The sequence below is a fragment of the Cetorhinus maximus genome, unplaced genomic scaffold (genome assembly GCF_964194155.1).
Source record: "Cetorhinus maximus unplaced genomic scaffold, sCetMax3.hap1.1 HAP1_SCAFFOLD_3845, whole genome shotgun sequence".
Lineage (NCBI taxonomy): Eukaryota > Metazoa > Chordata > Chondrichthyes > Lamniformes > Cetorhinidae > Cetorhinus > Cetorhinus maximus.
In genome coordinates this window covers 14,426-22,240 of record NW_027599751.1, presented here as the reverse complement: position 1 = coordinate 22,240, position 7,815 = coordinate 14,426, and the positions used below count along the sequence as shown (strand labels likewise).

The following is a 7,815-nucleotide window of genomic DNA, read 5'->3' as shown; positions in this document are numbered from 1 at the left end:
CCCCTCCCCTCCTCCCTACCCCCTCCCCTCCTCCCTACCCTCTCCCCTCCTCCCTACCCCCCACCTCTCCTTCCTTCCCCCTCTCCCCTCCCCTCCCCTCTCCCTCCCCTCTCCCTCGCTGCTGTCGAGTGTCAGACACTGAGCTCCCTCTCTCGTGTGTTCTGGAATTTGTTGCCTCTCACCTCTCTCTCTCTCTCTCTCTCCCCCTCCCCCTCCCCCCACCTCTCTCCGCAGACGAGGAGGGCACCTCCCCTTCACCACCCGGATCAGCCGCCGTGTGCTCCAGGCTGAGGGCTCGCTGGAGAATTCGGACGAGGAATCAGACACTCGGGACGGAGAAGGGAGCGGAGGCCAGCAGACGGCCGCCCAGACGCCGGGACCCGAGCAGACGCCGGCCAGCCAGGAGCAGACGCCAGCAGCACCTCTGCAGGAGTGAAGGAGCGAGTCCGGGCCCCTTTCTGACACCCCCCCCTCCCCCTGTCTGACACCCCCTCCCCCTGTCTGACACCCCCCCCTCCCCCTGTCTGACACCCCCCTCCCCCTGTCTGACACCCCCCCCTCCCCTGTCTGACACCCCCCTCCCCCTGTCTGACACCCCCCTCCCCCTGTCTGACACCCCCCTCCCCCTGTCTGACACCCCCCCCTCCCCCTGTCTGACACCCCCCTCCCCCTGTCTGACACCCCCCCCTCCCCCTGTCTGACACCCCCCTCCCCCTGTCTGACACCCCCCCCTCCCCCTGTCTGACACCCCCCTCCCCCTGTCTGACACCCCCCCCTCCCCCTGTCTGACACCCCCCTCCCCCTGTCTGACACCCCCCTCCCCCTGTCTGACACCCCCCTCCCCCTGTCTGACACCCCCCTCCCCCTGTCTGACACCCCCCTCCCCCTGTCTGACACCCCCCCTCCCCCTGTCTGACACCCCCCTCCCCCTGTCTGACACTCCCCTCCCCCTGTCTGACACCCCCCTCCCCCTGTCTGACACCCCCCTCCCCCTGTCTGACACCCCCCTCCCCCTGTCTGACACCCCCCTCCCCCTGTCTGACACCCCCCTCCCCCTGTCTGACACCCCCCCCTCCCCCTGTCTGACACCCCCCTCCCCCTGTCTGACACTCCCCTCCCCCTGTCTGACACCCCCCCTCTCTGTCTCCCCGTACACCTCCTGCACACTCGGTCACCAGGCCCAGGGCCCCGACGCTCGGGCTGTCTGCATGCACGAAGCACCTCACGGTCGAGCGGCCGCGGTCCAGTTTCCTCACGGACTCGGGGAAAGGAGCAAGGGAGCTCGTCACCAACTTGAGAATTGATTCGCGCTCGGGCTCCCTCTGGCTCTCCGCTGCCTCCCTCTGGCTCCTGCTCCCCCCCCTCTGGCTCTCCCGCCGCCTCCCTCTGGCTCCTGCTCCCCCCCCTCTCTGGCTCCTGCTCCCCCCCTCTGGCTCCCCGCCGCCTCCCTCTGGATCCCCGCCGCCTCCCTCTGGCTCCCCGCCGCCTCCCTCTGGCTCTTCCGCCGCCTTCCTCTGGCTCTCCCGCCGCCTTCCTCTGGCTCTCCCGCTGCCTCCCTCTGGCTCTCCCGCTGCCTCCCTCTGGCTCTCCCTCTGCTCTCCCGCTGCCTCCCTCTGGCTCTCCCGCTGCCTCCCTCTGGCTCTCCCGCTGCCTCCCTCTGGCTCTCCCGCTGCCTCCCTCTGGCTCTCCCTCTGGCTCTCCCGCTGCCTCTCCCTCTGGCTCTCCCGCTGCCTCCCTCTGGCTCTCCCGATGTCTCCCTCTGGCTCTCCGATGTCTCCCTCTGGCTCTCCGATGTCTCCCTCTGGCTCTCCGATGTCTCCCTCTGGCTCTCCGCTGCCTCCCTCTGGCTCTCCGCTGCCTCCCTCTGGCTCTCCGCTGCCTCCCTCTGGCTCTCCGCTGCCTCCCTCTGGCTCTCCTGCTGCCTCCCTCTGGCTCCTGCTCCCTCCCTCTGGCTCTCCCGCTGCCTCCCTCTGGCTCTCCCGCTGCCTCCCTCTGGCTCTGACGTTCGCTTGCTCTGTTTCTCTGTGGCGTTTGCTCTCTCTCTGGCTCCCTCTGGCGCTTGCTCTTTCTCTCTCTGGCGCTCCCTCTTTAGCGCTCGCTTGTTCTCTCTGGCTCTCTCTGGTGCTCGCTCGCTCCCACCCACCCTCTGGCGTTCTCTCTCATTTTCTCTCTGTCACCCGCTCGTGCTCTCTCTCTCTCTCTCCCTGGCGCTCGCTGGCCCCCTCTGGCACTCGCTCTCTCTCTGGCTCCCTCTGGTGCTCGCTCGCTCCCACTCACCCTGTGGCACTCGCTCTCTGGCTCCCTCTGGCACTCACTCCCTCTCTCGCTTCCCCTGGCGCTCACTCTCTCGCTCCCTCTCTGGTGCTCAGTCACTCCACATCTCTCCCTCTCTGGCGCTCGCTCCCTCTGTCTCTCTCTCGCTCCCTCTCGCACAGTCAAGTCGCACTTGAGTCCCTAGGAGTTGAATTATGGGATTGATTAACCCCCTCTTCCTGCCCCCCCCTCCCCAGGGTATGTAGGGACGGGGGGGAACACAAGATGGTGTCTGTTTCTCGCGCCGGAAACCGATTTCACTCACACTCTCGTCAGGGGTGGTGGGGGGTAGGGGAGCTGTTCGCCCACTGAGGCTTCGCGGCTCTGCACAATGCAGCCCCCACCCCCTCCCACCCTCCTGCATCCAGGGGCAACGCTCCACCCCAAACCACCGGACCCCGTTCGAGGAAGGGGAAGGTGATGGACTGAAGGGCGCTTGGGTACAGGAGAGGAAGAGTGTGTCTTCTCGAAGGGGTGGGTGGGGACAAAGGGAGCTCTGGAAGGGGCTGTAGCCCTCCGGCTCGGACAGAGGGGGCTGGTTCCCTGACCCCCCCCCGCCCACTGTTCCTCCCGTAGGGAGCCCATTGTGCACAGAGCCAAACTCCCCGCACGGACGTTCTACGCGATGATGGAACCCGGGTCGTCCGCTTTTTACTTTCGGGCATCGTCGGCGGAGAGGGGGATCAATATCGGGGCCCAGGGGATCAGGACCGAGCCACACCCCCTCCTCCCTGCCGAACTCTCTCCCCCCACCCCACCCCCACCTTCCTCCGATCTGTTCGGTCTCTCCCCTCGGGGGGCCCGATCACCGAGAGGGTGAGGTCTCGCCCCGCGATGCAGGCACAGACGCACACAGGGAGTGTTCACAGGGAGATCCCAGCGTGTCTCTCTCTCTCTCTATCCCCTCGCCTCCTCCCCCCAACTTCATGTCTTTCGGTCGATGACCTTTGACACGCTTTCCTTTTTTTAAAAAAGAAATGATGATAATAATTGTAATTTAAGGGATTCCCTTGTCAGCCAAGCTGCACATTTTTTTGGAATTGACAATAAAATGATTGATCCAAGACTCCGGTCTCCCTGTATCGTCGCTTCTCGCGTTCCTCACAATCCCCCCCCACCCCGGTGACCCGCTCCAGAAACAGGTCCCTCCGACAGTGCGGCACTCCCTCAGTACTGACCCTCTGACAGTGCGGCACTCCCTCAGTACTGACCCTCCGACAGTGCGGCGCTCCCTCAGTACTGACCCTCTGACAGTGCGGCGCTCCCTCAGTACTGACCCTCTGACAGTGCGGCACTCCCTCAGTACTGACCCTCCGACAGTGCGGCACTCCCTCAGTACTGACCCTCCGACAGTGCGGCACTCCCTCAGCACTGACCCTCCGACAGTGCGGCACTCCCTCAGTACTGACCCTCCGACAGTGCGGCACTCCCTCAGTGCTGACCCTCCGACAGTGCGGCACTCCCTCAGTGCTGACCCTCTGACAGTGCAGCACTCCCTCAGCACTGACCCTCCGACAGTGCAGCACTCCCTCAGCACTGACCCTCCGACAGTGCGGCACTCCCTCAGTACTGACCCTCTGACAGTGCGGCACTCCCTCAGTACTGACCCTCTGACAGTGCGGCACTCCCTCAGTACCGACCCTCTGACAGTGCGGCACTCCCTCAGTACCGACCCTCCGACAGTGCGGCACTCCCTCAGTACCGACCCTCCGACAGTGCGGCACTCCCTCAGTACCGACCCTCCGACAGTGCGGCACTCCCTCAGTACCGACCCTCTGACAGTGCGGCACTCCCTCAGTACCGACCCTCCGACAGTGCGGCACTCCCTCAGTACCGACCCTCCGACAGTGCGGCACTCCCTCAGTACTGACCCTCCGACAGTGCGGCACTCCCTCAGTACTGACCCTCCGACAGTGCGACACTCCCTCAGTACTGACCCTCCGACAGTGCGGCACTCCCTCAGTACTGACCCTCCGACAGTGCGGCACTCCCTCAGTACTGACCCTCCGACAGTGCGGCACTCCCTCAGTACTGACCCTCTGACAGTGCGGCACTCCCTCAGTACTGACCCTCCGACAGTGCGGCACTCCCTCAGTACTGACCCTCCGACAGTGCGGCACTCCCTCAGTACTGACCCTCCGACAGTGCGGCACTCCCTCAGTACTGACCCTCCGACAGTGCGGCACTCCCTCAGTACTGACCCTCCGACAGTGCGGCACTCCCTCAGTACTGACCCTCCGACAGTGCGGCACTCCCTCAGTACTGACCCTCCGACAGTGCGGCACTCCCTCAGTACTGACCCTCCGACAGTGCGGCACTCCCTCAGTACTGGCACCGGGGGGGGGAGTGTCGGCCTGGATTACGGAGCGGGGTTTAATAGAGGGACAAAGTTAGCGTGGGAGCTAAAATGAGCATCGTGACTGGGTCTGAGGTGCTCGCTATGGGGTCAGTAAGACAAGAATATAAACACCACACACACGAGAATCACTTATACAAAATATTCTTTTTATTCATTGGGATCTCCCTCTGCCTCTCCCACATCTACAACGTCTGGACTGCAAGCGATGTGGGGGGGGATCAGTGTCTCAGCAGTTGGCGGTGGGGGGAATGTAAAAAATGGTTTGAGCCCTGAACTCTGGTCCTGTGCCTCCCTCGTCTCCTCTGTGAGCAGTGGATATAATTGAGGGAGAGGAAACTCTGGCGAGGTCTAGCTGGTTCACGGTCAAACGCTCCGGGCAGTCACTGGTCACTCCAACGGAATCACTCTGGGAGCTGGCAAAACAACTGAGAGAGGAACGAGTCACCCCGAACGCTCGTGAAGTCACCGGGTGAGTGAGTGAGGGAGCTGCTCCTGGGGGTTAGAGGGTGGCTGCAGTCCTCGCCGAGGTGCTGCTGAGGCGAGACGATCACTCCTGGTGTCCGTGAGTCACTGCGACGGTCGACGAGTTACTCCCAGTGTAACCGAGTCACTCCGGAAGTTAGAGAGTCGCTCCAGAAATCACCGCGTCACTCCCGAGGTTACAGAGTCACTCCAGAAATCACCACGTCACTCCCGAGGTTGCAGAGTCACTCCCCAGGTTACAGGGTCACTCCCCAGGTTACAGGGTCACTCCAGAAATCACCACCTCACTCCCAAGGTTAGAGGGTCACTCCAGAAATCACCACCTCACTCCCGAGGTTACAGAGTCACTCCAGAAATCACCACGTCACTCCCTAGGTTACAGGGTCACTCCCGAGGTTACAGAGTCACTCCAGAAATCACCACATCACTCCCGAGGTTAGAGGGTCACTCCCGAGGTTAGAGGGTCACTCCCGAGGTTACAGGGTCACTCCCGAGGTTACAGGGTCACTCCCGAGGTTACAGGGTCACTCCAGAAATCACCACGTCACTCCCGAGGTTAGAGGGTCACTCCCGAGGTTACAGGGTCACTCCAGAAATCACCACGTCACTCCCGAGGTTACAGAGTTACTCCAGAAATCACCACATCACTCCCTAGGTTACAGAGTCACTCCCAAGGTTAGAGGGTCACTCTGGAAATCACGTCACTCCCGAGGTTACAGAGTTACTCCAGAAATCACCACGTCACTCCCTAGGTTACAGAGTCACTCCCGAGGTTAGAGGGTCACTCTTGAGGTCACCACATCATTCCCAAGGTTACAGAGTCATTCCCGAGGTTACAGAGTTACTCCAGAAATCACCACGTCACTCCCGAGGTTACAGGGTCACTCCCGAGGTTACAGAGTCACTCCAGAAATCACCACGTCACTCCCGAGGTTACAGAGTCACTCCAGAAATCACCACGTCACTCCCGAGGTTACAGGGTCACTCCAGAAATCAACACGTCATTCCCGAGGGTACAGGGTCACTCCCGAGGTTACAGTGTCACTCCAGAAATCACCACGTCACTCCCGAGGTTACAGGGTCACTCCAGAAATCAACACGTCATTCCCGAGGGTACAGGGTCACTCCCGAGGTTACAGAGTCACTCCCGAGGTTACAGTCACTCCAGAAATCACCACGTCACTCCCAAGGTTACAGAGTCACTCCCGAGGTTACAGGGTCACCCCAGAAATCATCACGTCTTTCCCGAGGTTACAGAGTCACTCCCGAGGTTACAGGGTCACTCCCCAGGTTACAGGGTCACTCCCCAAGTTACAGGGTCACTCCCCAGGTTACAGAGTCACTCCCCAGGTTACAGAGTCACTCCCCAGGTTACAGGGTCACTCCCCAGGTTACAGGGTCACTCCCCAGGTTACAGGGTCACTCCCCAGGTTACAGGGTCACTCCCCAGGTTACAGGGTCACTCCCCAGGTTACAGGGTCACTCCCCAGGTTACAGGGTCACTCCAGAAATCACCACGTCACTCCCGAGGTTACAGAGTCATTCCCGAGGTTACAGAGTCACTCCAGAAATCACCACGTCAATCCCGAGGTTACAGGGTCATTCCCGAGGTTACAGAGTCACTCCAGAAATCACCACGTCAATCCCGAGGTTACAGAGTCACTCCCCAGGTTACAGTCACTCCAGAAATCACCACGTCATTCCCGACGTTACAGAGTCACTCCCGAGGTTACAGGGTCACTCCCGAGGTTACAGGGTCACTCCAGAAATCACCACGTCACTCCCGAGGTTACAGAGTCATTCCCGAGGTTACAGAGTCACTCCAGAAATCACCACGTCAATCCCGAGGTTACAGGGTCACTCCCGAGGTTACAGGGTCACTCCCCAGGTTACAGAGTCACTCCCCAGGTTACAGAGTCACTCCCCAGGTTACAGAGTCACTCCCCAGGTTACAGAGTCACTCCCCAGGTTACAGAGTCACTCCCCAGGTTACAGAGTCACTCCCCAGGTTACAGGTCACTCCCCAGGTTACAGGGTCACTCCCCAGGTTACAGGGTCACTCCCGAGGTTACAGGATCACTCCAGAAATCACCACATCACTCCCGAGGTTACAGAGACATTCCCGAGGTTACAGAGTCACTCCAGAAATCACCACGTCAATCCCGAGGTTACAGGGTCATTCCCGAGGTTACAGAGTCACTCCAGAAATCACCACGTCAATCCCGAGGTTACAGAGTCACTCCCCAGGTTACAGTCACTCCAGAAATCACCACGTCATTTCCGAGGTTACAGAGTCACTCCCGAGGTTACAGGGTCACTCCCGAGGTTACAGGGTCACTCCAGAAATCACCACGTCACTCCCGAGGTTACAGAGTCATTCCCGAGGTTACAGAGTCACTCCAGAAATCACCACGTCAATCCCGAGGTTACAGGGTCACTCCCGAGGTTACAGGGTCACTCCAGAAATCACCACGTTATTCCCGAGGTCACCGAGTCACTCCTGCGCTTACAGACTCACCGCTGCTGTCCCTGGGCTCTGCAGGAGGAGGTGGAGGAGGGGGGGTCAGCGTGGCGGGGAGGGGGCCCCCGGGGAGCGCCACCTCGCTGTGCCGGGAGCGCTGGTGGGCCAGCAGGTTGTAGGAGCGGTTGAAGCGGCGGGG

General features: G+C 61.2%; 1 long non-coding RNA gene across 4 annotated transcripts; it reads left to right on the top strand.

Moving 5' to 3' along the window:
• Positions 1-4,804: 4,804 nt before the first annotated feature.
• On the top strand, positions 4,805-7,599 carry LOC144678234 (uncharacterized). Of its 4 annotated transcripts, XR_013575999.1 has the most exons (9): positions 4,805-5,270; positions 5,331-5,370; positions 5,551-5,590; positions 5,731-5,830; positions 5,948-5,987; positions 6,028-6,127; positions 7,223-7,262; positions 7,343-7,382; positions 7,541-7,599. It is a non-coding gene; the product is annotated as an uncharacterized LOC144678234 (long non-coding RNA). The 4 variants fall into 4 exon arrangements; XR_013575997.1 differs by lacking the exons at positions 7,223-7,262; positions 7,343-7,382; positions 7,541-7,599 and adding an exon at positions 6,706-6,731; XR_013575998.1 differs by lacking the exons at positions 7,223-7,262; positions 7,343-7,382; positions 7,541-7,599 and adding an exon at positions 6,288-6,321.
• Positions 7,600-7,815: the final 216 nt, after the last annotated feature.